Here is a 12,500-nt window from a genome sequence, read left to right on the forward strand (position 1 = left end):
AGTGGTTAGCACTGCTGCCTCACAGCGCCAGGGACCCGGGTTCGATTCCCGGGGGCACGGTGACACAGTGGTTAGCACTGCTGCCTCACAGCGCCAGGGACCCGGGTTCCATTCCCGGGGGCACGGTGACACAGTGGTTAGCACTGCTGCCTCACAGCGCCAGGGACCCGGGTTCGATTCCCGGGGGCACGGTGGCACAGTGGTTAGCGCTGCTGCCTCACAGCGCCAGGGACCCGGGTTCGATTCCCGGGGGCACGGTGACACAGTGGTTAGCGCTGCTGCCTCACAGCGCCAGGGACCCGGGTTCGATTCCCGGGGGCACGGTGACACAGTGGTTAGCACTGCTGCTTCACAGCTCCAGGGACCCGGGTTCAATTCCCGGCTTGGGTCACTGTCTGTGTGGAGTTTGCACATTCTCCCCGTGTCTGCGTGGGTTTCCTCCGGGTGCTCCGGTTTCCTCCCACAGTCCAAAAAGATGTGCGGGTTAGGTTGATTGGCCGTGCTAAAAATTGCCCCTTAGTGTCCTGAGATGCGTAGGTTAGAGGGATTAGTGGGTAAAAGATGTAGGGATATGGGGGTAGGGCCTGGGTGGGATTGTGGTCGGTGCAGACTCGATGGGCCGAATGGCCTCTTTCTGCACTGTAGGGTTTCTATGATTTCTATGATTTCAAATTCCTGGCTGAATTTTGCCCAGTTATATAAACTGGCCACCAGAGCAGGTCAGAGGCTGGGGAAAAAGCAAATTACTGCGGATGCTGGAATCTGAAACTAAAAGAGAAAATGCTGGAAAATCTCAGCGGGTCTGGCAGCATCTGTAAGGAGAGAAAAGAGCTGACGTTTCCAGTCCAGACGACCCTTTGTCAACGCTCTCCTTACAGATTCTGCCAGACCTGCTGAGATTTTCCAGCGTTTTCTCAGGGGCTGGTTATCCTGCGGAGGGTAACTCTGCCCGCCCCCCACCCCCCAAAGCCTGTCCACCATCTACAAGGACACAGTCAGGAGTGCGATGGAATACTCCCCACTCGCCTGGATGGGTGCGGCTCCAACAACACTCGAGAAGCTCAACACCATCCAGGACAAAGCAGCCCCGTGCAATCTACACCCCATTGTTGAAGGGCAGCATGGTGGCACAGTGGTTAGCACTGCTGCCTCACAGTGCCAGGGACCCGGGTTCGATTCCCGGGGGCACGGTGGCCCAGTGGTTAGCGCTGCTGCCTCACAGCTTTCGATGCACGGTGGCACAGTGGTTAGCACTGCTGCCTCACAGCGCCAGGGACCCGGGTTCGATTCCCAGCTTGGGTCACTGTCTGTGCGGAGTTTGCACGTTCTCCCCGTGTCTGCGTGGGTTTCCTCCGGGTGCCCCGGTTTCCCTCCCCCCAGTCCAAAGATGTGCAGGTTAGCTGGATTGGCCATGCTAAATTCTTCCTCAGTGAACCCGAACTGCCACCAGAGTGTGGTGACTCAGGGATTTTCACAGTAACTTCATTGCAGTGTTAATGTAAGCCTTACTTGTGACACTAATAAATAAACTTCACTTTGAATTTTGACCAGTTATATAAACTGGCTCCCAGAGCAGGTCAGAGGCTGGGAATCCTGCGGAGAGTAACTCACCTCCTGACTCCCCAAAGCCTGTCCACCATCTACAAGGCACAAGTCAGGAGTGCGATGGAACACTCCCCACTCGCCTGGATGGGTGCGGCTCCAACAACAACTCGAGAAGCTCAACACCATCCAGGACAAAGCAGCCCCGCTCGATCGACACCCGATTGTTATGGTTCAGGTCAGAAACTCCAATGAGTTATCTGGAGCCCGCCTGAATCAAGAGTTTTGCACCCAAAATCATAGAATCCTACAGTGCAGAAGGAGGCCATTCGGCCCATCGAGTCTGCACCAACCACAATCCCACCCAGGCCCTATCCCCATAACCCCATGCATTTACCCTAGCTAGTCCTCCTGATACTAAGGGGCAATTTATCCTGGCCAGTGCACCTAACCAGCACATCTTTGGACTGTGGAAGGGAACCGGAGCTTTCGGAGGAAACCCACGCAGACGCGGGGAAAATATGCAAACTCTACACAGTGACCCGAGCTGGGAATCGAATCCGGGTCCCTGGCGCTGTGAGGCAGCAGAGCTAACCACCGTGCCACCCTGGTTAGACCCCACTTGGAGTACTGCGCGCAGTTCTGGTCACCTCATTACAGGAAAGATGTTGAAGCCATTGAAAGGGTGCAGAGGAGATTTACAAGGATGTTGCCTGGATTGGGGGGCATGCCTTATGAGGATAGGTTGAGGGAGCTTGGTCTCTTCTCCCCTGGAGAGACGAAGGATGAGAGGTGACCTGATAGAGGTTTACAAGATGTTGAGAGGTCTGGATAGGGTAGACTCTCAGAGGCTATTTCCAAGGGCTGAAATGGTTGCTACGAGAGGACACAGGTTTAAGGTGCTGGGGGGTAGGTACAGAGGAGATGTCAGGGGTAAGTTTTTTCACTCAGAGGGTGGTGGGTGAGTGGAATCGGCTGACGTCGGTGGTGGTGGAGGCAAACTCGTTGGGGTCTTTTAAGAGACTTCTGGATGAGTACATGGGATTTAATGGGATTGAGGGCTATAGATAGGCCTAGAGGTAGGGATATGATCAGCGCAACTTGTGGGCCGAAGGGCCTGTTTGTGCTGTGGCTTTCTATGTTCTATAAGCATGAGATGTTTCACCTCAGGTATGATTCAAATGAGCCACCAGGGAGCTTTTATCAAAAAGTTTATTTAAGAATATAGTCAACATGCATAGTAAGTAAATTAGCAAGAACTTCTAACAATCTCAAACAAAACAACCACAATAATGTAAAACCCTTAATGAAGCTGTCCCAATCAAACCAACCTCCAAAAACAACCCTTTAAACAGCTTCAACACAGCAGAGACTAATGCTCACGTGAGACTGGGATCGAGGCTGTTAGTTGAATTCTGCAGTCAAATGCTCTTGAGACTCAGAACAGTTTGAAGACCAGGCAGCTTCCCAAATCCTCAGGGACTTCAGGCAAACTGCTGACACTGGATTCTTTCACTCAGGAAAGCAAAACCTTGCTTGAAGATCACCAGCAGAATTTCCGAATAAAACCGGGGGAGAGAGGGGGCTCCTGTCCAGCTTGCTCTCTCTGTTACAACCCAACTGCAGCTCAGAACTGAAACTGAAACCTTAAACACACTGGGGGGAACAAAACCTGAACAGAAACAATGACCATTCTCCTAACAATGCAGGATCGTAAAACTAATCCCAGAGTAAACACAAACAACCCCATTTAAACCACCAAAGGAGAAATGAAGGACTCATCGCAGTCAGTCCGGTAACAAAATGACATCAGCTGAGGCTGTGAGCTGAGAAACACTGACTGTGAGAGCCGCAGAGATCATGATTTAAAAAAATCTCTTAAAGGTACACTAACCTCACCCTATCCACAAACATTCACTCCCTCCACCCCCGACGCACAGTGACAGCCGTGTGTACCGTCTACAAGATGCCCCGCAGCGACTCACCAAGGCTCCTTAGGCAGCACCTTCCAAACCCACCACCTCTACCATCTAGAAGGACAAGGGCAGCAGATACCTGGGAACACCCCCACCTGGAAGCTCCCCTCCGAGTCACTCACCATCCCGACTTGGAAATATATCGGCCGTTCCTTCACTGTCGCTGGGGTCAAAGTCCTGGAACTCCCTCCCTAAACAGCACTGTGGGTGTACCTACACCATACAAATCTCATCTCCAAACTCCGTGGCCTGGGCCTCGGCACCTCCCTCTGCGACTGGATCCTGAACTTCCTAACTCACAGATCACAATCAGTCAGGATAAGCAACAACACCTCCTCCATGATCATCCCCAACACCGGTGCCCCACAAGGCTGTGTTCTCAGCCCCCTACTATACTCCTTATACACCTATAACTGTGTGGCCTAATTCGTATTTCAAGTTTGCTGACGACACCACCGTAGTGGGTCGGATCTCAAACAATGACGAGACAGAGTACAGGAATGAGATAGAGAATCTGGTGAACTGGTGCAGCGACAATAATCTCTCCCTCAGTGTCAACAAAACAAAGGAGATTGTCATCGACTTCAGGAAGCGTAAAGGAGAACATGCTCCTGTCTACATCAACAGGGATGAAGTAGAAAGGGTCGAGAGCTTCAGGTTTTTAGGTGTCCAGATCACCAACAACCTGTCCTGGTCCCCCCCAACATCCCCCCACCCCCCCGCCCACCCCAATGCCAACACTACAGTTAGGAAAGTCCCACCAACACCTACTTTCTCAGAAGACGAAGGAAATTTGGCATGTCAGCTACAACTCTCACCAACTTTTACAGATGCACCATAGAAAGCATTCTTTCTGGTTGTATCACAGCTTGGTCTGGGGCTCCTGCTCTGCCCAAGACCGCAAGAAACTACAAAAGGTCGTGAATGTAGCCCAATCCATCACGCAAACCAGCCTCCCATCCATTGACTCTGTCTACACTTCCCGTTGCCTCGGGAAAAGCAGCCAGCATAATTAAGGACCCCACGCACCCCGGACATTCTCTCTTCCATCTTCTTCCGTCAGGGAAAAGATACAAAAGTCTGAGGTCACGTACTGACCGACTCAAGAACAGCTTCTTCCCTGCTGCTGTCAGACTTTTGAATGGACCTACCTCGCATTAAGTTGATCTTTCTCTACACCCTAGCTATGACTGTATTCAAGAGGCGGCTGGAGATAGCGCTTGGGGTGAATGGGATCCAAGGTTATGGGGGGAAAGCAGGATTAGGCTGTTGAGTTGGACGATCAGCCATGTTGGTGATGAGGCAGGCTCGAAGGGCCGAATGGCCGCCTGCTCCTATCATCTATGTTTCTTTGACTGTAACACTACATTCTGCACTCTCTCCTTTCCTTCTCTATGAACGGCATGCGCACAAGAAACAATACTTTTCACTGTATCCCAATACATGTGACAATAAATCAAATCAAATCATTCGCTCTCCAGCCTTGGGGAGGTTTTTGAAGACAAATGATTTTGTGTGGGGTCTGCACGTTCTCCCCGTGTCTGCGTGGGTTTCCTCCGGGTGCTCCAGGTTTCCTCCCACAGTCTGAAAGACGTGCTGGTGAGGGTGCATTGACCCGAACAGCCGCTGGAGTGTGGCGACTCGGGGAGTTTCACAGTAACTTCATTGCAGTGTTAATGTGGTCCTGACTTGTGACTAATAAATAATGAACGTTGACTCTTGCTGAGTGTGTCGTGGACTTGTCCCCGAGGGAGCAGGAATCTCTGCATTTCCTGCAGCCTGCGGGTGTAACCTTGGTTCACATGTCAGTAACTGTCACACTGAGTGAAAGATGTGGATCTGTGATTGGAACCGACTACATTCCATGCCCAGGGCAAGTTGACCTTGAGTCTGCAGTAAAATTAAAACAAACAGCGACTCTCGCTGAGATACGGAAGTACAAAACAGATCTATTCACAGTAAACATTCACAAGAACAGGGATCGGTCATGCTGGAACATCCCAAACCTTCAGTTCCACGTCTGGACGGGGATGTGAATGGACAAATCTCGGCACCATCCCGTCAGTAACTCATCATCGCAAATCCCTTCACCTCCGCGTCTCTCGCTGGGTAGCACTCCTCCCCCACTGAACTCCCAGAAAACACTGCTGGAGCTCAACACTCGACTGGGAGGTACTGTCCCCTCTGACAGTGCGGCACTCCCTCAGTACTGACCCTCTGACAGTGCGGCACTCCCTCAGCACTGACCCTCTGACAGTGCGGCACTCCCTCAGTACTGACCCTCTGACAGTGCGGCACTCCCTCAGCACTGACCCTCTGACAGTGCAGCAGTCCCTCAGCACTGACCCTCCGACAGTGCGGCACTCCCTCAGCACTGACCCTCTGACAGTGCGGCACTCCCTCAGCACTGAACCTCTGACAGTGCGGCACTCCCTCAGCACTGACCCTCTGACAGTGCGGCACTCCCTCAGCACTGACCCTCTGACGGTGTGGCACTCCCTCAGTACTGACCCTCTGACAGTGCGGCACTCCCTCAGCACTGACCCTCTGACAGTGCGGCACTCCCTCAGCACTGACCCTCTGACAGTGCGGCACTCCCTCAGTACTGACCCTCTGACAGTGCAGCACTCCCTCAGCACTGACCCTCTGACAGTGCGGCACTCCCTCAGCACTGACCCTCTGACAGTGCAGCACTCCCTCAGCACTGACCCTCTGACAGTGCAGCACTCCCTCAGTACTGACCCTCTGACAGTGCGGCGCTCCCTCAGTACTGACGCTCTGACAGTACAGCACTCCCTCAGCACTAACCCTCTGACAGTACAGCACTCCCTCAGCACTGACCCTCTGACGGTGTGGCACTCCCTCAGTACTGACCCTCTGACAGTGCGGCACTCCCTCAGTACTGCCCCTCTGACAGTGCGGGACTCCCTCAGTACTGACCCTCTGACAGTGCGGCACTCCCTCAGTACTGACCCTCTGACAGTGCGGCACTCCCTCAGCACTGACCCTCTGACAGTGCGGCACTCCCTCAGCACTGACCCTCTGACAGTGAGGCACTCCCTCAGTACTGACGCTCTGACAGTACAGCACTCCCTCAGCACTGACCCTCTGACGGTGTGGCACTCCCTCAGTACTGACCCTCTGACAGTGCGGCACTCCCTCAGTACTGACCCTCTGACAGTACGGCACTCCCTCAGTACTGACCCTCTGACAGTGCGGCACTCCCTCAGCACTGACCCTCTGACAGTGCAGCAGTCCCTCAGCACTGACCCTCTGACAGTGCGGCACTCCCTCAGCACTGACCCGCTGACAGCACAGCACTCCCTCAGCACTGACCCTCTGACACTGCGGCACTCCCTCAGTACTGATCCTCTGACAGTGCGGCACTCCCTCAGCACTGACCCTCTGACACTGCGGCACTCCCTCAGCACTGACCCTCTGACAGTGCGGCACTCCCTCAGCACTGACCCTCTGACAGTGCGGCACTCCCTCAGCACTGATCCTCTGACAGTGCGGCACTCCCACAGTACTGACCCTCTGACAGTGTGGCACTCCCTCAGTACTGACCCTCTGACAATGCGGCACTCCCTCAGCACTGACCCTCCGACAGTGCGGCACTCCCTCAGCACTGACCCTCTGACAGTGCGGCACTCCCTCAGTACTGACCCTCTGACAGTGCAGCACTCCCTCAGCACTGACCCTCTGACAGTGCAGCACTCCCTCAGTACTGACCCTCTGACAGTGCGGCACTCCCTCAGTACTGACCCTCTGACAGTGCGGCACTCCCTCAGCACTGACCCTCTGACAGTGCGGCGCTCCCTCAGTACTGACGCTCTGACAGTGCAGCACTCCCTCAGTACTGACCCTCTGACAGTGCGGCGCTCCCTCAGTACTGACGCTCTGACAGTACAGCACTCCCTCAGCACTAACCCTCTGACAGTACAGCACTCCCTCAGCACTGACCCTCTGACGGTGTGGCACTCCCTCAGTACTGACCCTCTGACAGTGCGGCACTCCCTCAGTACTGCCCCTCTGACAGTGCGGGACTCCCTCAGTACTGACCCTCTGACAGTGCGGCACTCCCTCAGTACTGACCCTCTGACAGTGCGGCACTCCCTCAGCACTGACCCTCTGACAGTGAGGCACTCCCTCAGTACTGACGCTCTGACAGTACAGCACTCCCTCAGCACTGACCCTCTGACGGTGTGGCACTCCCTCAGTACTGACCCTCTGACAGTGCGGCACTCCCTCAGTACTGACCCTCTGACAGTACGGCACTCCCTCAGTACTGACCCTCTGACAGTGCGGCACTCCCTCAGCACTGACCCTCTGACAGTGCAGCAGTCCCTCAGCACTGACCCTCTGACAGTGCGGCACTCCCTCAGCACTGACCCTCTGACAGCACAGCACTCCCTCAGCACTGACCCTCTGACACTGCGGCACTCCCTCAGTACTGATCCTCTGACAGTGCGGCACTCCCTCAGCACTGACCCTCTGACACTGCGGCACTCCCTCAGCACTGACCCTCTGACAGTGCGGCACTCCCTCAGCACTGACCCTCTGACAGTGCGGCACTCCCTCAGCACTGATCCTCTGACAGTGCGGCACTCCCACAGTACTGACCCTCTGACAGTGTGGCACTCCCTCAGTACTGACCCTCTGACAATGCGGCACTCCCTCAGCACTGACCCTCCGACAGTGCGGCACTCCCTCACTGACCCTCTGACAGTGCGGCACTCCCTCAGTACTTACCCTCTGACAGTGCGGCAATCCCTCAGCACTGACCCTCCGACAGTGCGGCACTCCCTCAGCACTGACCCTCTGACAGTGCGGCACTCCCTCAGCACTGACCCTCTGACAGTGCGGCACTCCCTCAGCACTGACCCTCTGACAGTGCGGCACTCCCTCAGCACTGACCCTCCGACAGTGCGGCACTCCCTCAGCACTGACCCTCTGACAGTGCGGCACTCCCTCAGCACTGACGCTCTGACAGTGCGGCACTCCCACAGTACTGACCCTCTGGCAGTGCGGCACTCCCTCAGTACTGACCCTCTGACAGTGCGGCACTCCCTCAGTACTGACCCTCTGACAGTGCGGCACTCCCTCAGTACTGCCCCTCTGACAGTGCGGGACTCCCTCAGTACTGACCCTCCGACAGTGCGGCACTCCCTCAGTACTGACCCTCCGACAGTGCGGCACTCCCTCAGCACTGACCCTCTGACAGTGCGGCACTCCCTCAGCACTGACCCTCTGACAGTACAGCACTCCCTCAGCACTGACCCTCTGACAGTGCGGCACTCCCTCAGTACTGACCCTCTGACAGTGCGGCACTCCCTCAGTACTGACCCTCTGACAGTGCAGCATTCCCTCAACAATGATCCTCTGACAGTGTGGCACTCCCTCACTGACCCTCTGACAGTGCGGCACTCCCTCAGCACTGACCCTCCGACAGTGCGGCACTCCCTCACTGACTCTCTGACAGTGTGGCACTCCCTCAGTACTGACCCTCTGACAATGCAGCTGTCCCTCAGCACTGACCCTCTGACAGTGCGGCACTCCCTCAGTACTGACCCTCTGACAGTGCGGCACTCCCTCAGTACTGACCCTCTGACAATGCAGCTGTCCCTCAGCACTGACCCTCTGACAGTGCGTCACTCCCTCAGCACTGATCCTCTGACAATGCGGCACTCCCTCAGTACTGACCCTCTGACAGTGCGGCACTCCCTCAGCACTGACCCTCTGACAGTGCGGCACTCCCTCAGCACTGACCCTCTGACAGTGCGGCACTCCCTCAGCACTGACCCTCTGACAGTGCGGCACTCCCTCAGCACTGACCCTCTGACAGTGCGGCACTCCCTCAGTACTGACCCTCTGACAGTGCGGCACTCCCTCAGCACTGACCCTCTGACAGTGCAGCACTCCCTCAGTACTGACCCTCTGACAGTGCGGCACTCCCTCAGTACTGACCCTCTGACAGTGCGGCACTCCCCCAGTACTGACCCTCTGACAGTGCGGCACTCCCTCAGTACTGACCCTCTGACAGTACAGCACTCCCCCAGTACTGACCCTCTGACAGTGCAGCACTCCCTCCGTACTGACCCTCTGACAGTACAGCACTCCCTCAGCACTGACCCTCTGACAGTGCGGCACTCCCTCACTGACCCTCTGACAGTGTGGCACTCCCTCAGTACTGACCCTCTGACAGTACAGCACTCCCTCAGCACTGACCCTCTGACAGTGCGACACTCCCTCAGTACTGACCCTCTGACAGTGCGGTACTCCTTCAGGACTGACCCTCTGACAGTGCGGCACTCCCTCAGCACTGACCCTCTGACAGTGCGGCACTCCCTCAGCACTGACCCTCTGACGGTGCGGCACTCCCTCAGCACTGACCCACTGACAGTGCGGCACTCCCTCAGCACTGACCCTCTGACAGTGCGGCACTCCCTCAGCACTGACCCTCTGACAGTGCGGCACTCCCTCAGTACTTACCCTCTGACAGTGCGGCAATCCCTCAGCACTGACCCTCCGACAGTGCGGCACTCCCTCAGCACTGACCCTCTGACAGTGCGGCACTCCCTCAGCACTGACCCTCTGACAGTGCGGCACTCCCTCAGCACTGACCCTCTGACAGTGCGGCACTCCCTCAGCACTGACCCTCCGACAGTGCGGCACTCCCTCAGCACTGACCCTCTGACAGTGCGGCACTCCCTCAGCACTGACCCTCTGACAGTGCGGCACTCCCACAGTACTGACCCTCTGGCAGTGCGGCACTCCCTCAGTACTGACCCTCTGACAGTGCGGCACTCCCTCAGTACTGACCCTCTGACAGTGCGGCACTCCCTCAGTACTGCCCCTCTGACAGTGCGGGACTCCCTCAGTACTGACCCTCCGACAGTGCGGCACTCCCTCAGTACTGACCCTCCGACAGTGCGGCACTCCCTCAGCACTGACCCTCTGACAGTGCGGCACTCCCTCAGCACTGACCCTCTGACAGTACAGCACTCCCTCAGCACTGACCCTCTGACAGTGCGGCACTCCCTCAGTACTGACCCTCTGACAGTGCGGCACTCCCTCAGTACTGACCCTCTGACAGTGCAGCATTCCCTCAACAATGATCCTCTGACAGTGTGGCACTCCCTCACTGACCCTCTGACAGTGCGGCACTCCCTCAGCACTGACCCTCCGACAGTGCGGCACTCCCTCACTGACTCTCTGACAGTGTGGCACTCCCTCAGTACTGACCCTCTGACAATGCAGCTGTCCCTCAGCACTGACCCTCTGACAGTGCGGCACTCCCTCAGTACTGACCCTCTGACAGTGCGGCACTCCCTCAGTACTGACCCTCTGACAATGCAGCTGTCCCTCAGCACTGACCCTCTGACAGTGCGTCACTCCCTCAGCACTGATCCTCTGACAATGCGGCACTCCCTCAGTACTGACCCTCTGACAGTGCGGCACTCCCTCAGCACTGACCCTCTGACAGTGCGGCACTCCCTCAGCACTGACCCTCTGACAGTGCGGCACTCCCTCAGCACTGACCCTCTGACAGTGCGGCACTCCCTCAGCACTGACCCTCTGACAGTGCGGCACTCCCTCAGTACTGACCCTCTGACAGTGCGGCACTCCCTCAGCACTGACCCTCTGACAGTGCAGCACTCCCTCAGTACTGACCCTCTGACAGTGCGGCACTCCCTCAGTACTGACCCTCTGACAGTGCGGCACTCCCCCAGTACTGACCCTCTGACAGTGCGGCACTCCCTCAGTACTGACCCTCTGACAGTACAGCACTCCCCCAGTACTGACCCTCTGACAGTGCAGCACTCCCTCCGTACTGACCCTCTGACAGTACAGCACTCCCTCAGCACTGACCCTCTGACAGTGCGGCACTCCCTCACTGACCCTCTGACAGTGTGGCACTCCCTCAGTACTGACCCTCTGACAGTACAGCACTCCCTCAGCACTGACCCTCTGACAGTGCGACACTCCCTCAGTACTGACCCTCTGACAGTGCGGTACTCCTTCAGGACTGACCCTCTGACAGTGCGGCACTCCCTCAGCACTGACCCTCTGACAGTGCGGCACTCCCTCAGCACTGACCCTCTGACGGTGTGGCACTCCCTCAGCACTGACCCACTGACAGTGCGGCACTCCCTCAGCACTGACCCTCTGACAGTGCGGCACTCCCTCAGCACTGACCCTCTGACAGTGCGGCACTCCCTCAGCACTGACCCTGTGACAGATGAGACTGTGAAGCGTCCCTCTGGATGCTGGGACTGTTCCTATGTGACATTCTGAGGCGGACGTGAGGGCAGCGGTTTTGCATCTCTCAGTGTGTGATATGGTGTGGGATGTTGCGATGTGGTGGAATCTGTGAGAGAAGTGGACGTTCTTTTCTGCTCACTTGTCTGCCTTGCTGTGAATCTGTGTCACCTCCTGGAACATCCACACACCTCCTGCATTCAGGAATAACGAGCTTGTCAGTGCGACCACAGCACAGCAACATCCCTGGCAATTCTTCATTGCCTCGTCCCCCCAGTCCAGGAGGTACCAGCGTCCAACACTCTCTCTGGTTACCAATTTCACTAACCGCACTCGCAATTCCACGTTGTGTCAGACAGACGGAATATCAATCAGTCAGAGATTCCAGGGTTATGGGGGTGAGATGGGAAAATGGGAGTGAGCTTTCTCACTCAGTCACAATCTCATTGAAGAGAGGAACAGACCCGATCGGCTGAATGGACGAATTATGCTGTTACCTTTCATGGTCTTCTGGTTCCCATTTTTCCCTTACCACAGGCGCGCTGTCCCCCCATAACCCTGTATCAATCCCCAAACTCATCCCACTGCCCCGCTGTCCCCCCATAGCCCTGTATCAATCCCCAAACTCATCCCACTGCCCCGCTCTCTCCCCATAGGCCTGTATCAATCCCCAAACTCATCCCACTGCCCCACTCTCTCCCCAGAGCCCTGTATCAATCC

The sequence above is a fragment of the Mustelus asterias genome, unplaced genomic scaffold (genome assembly GCF_964213995.1).
Source record: "Mustelus asterias unplaced genomic scaffold, sMusAst1.hap1.1 HAP1_SCAFFOLD_1974, whole genome shotgun sequence".
Taxonomy (NCBI): domain Eukaryota; kingdom Metazoa; phylum Chordata; class Chondrichthyes; order Carcharhiniformes; family Triakidae; genus Mustelus; species Mustelus asterias.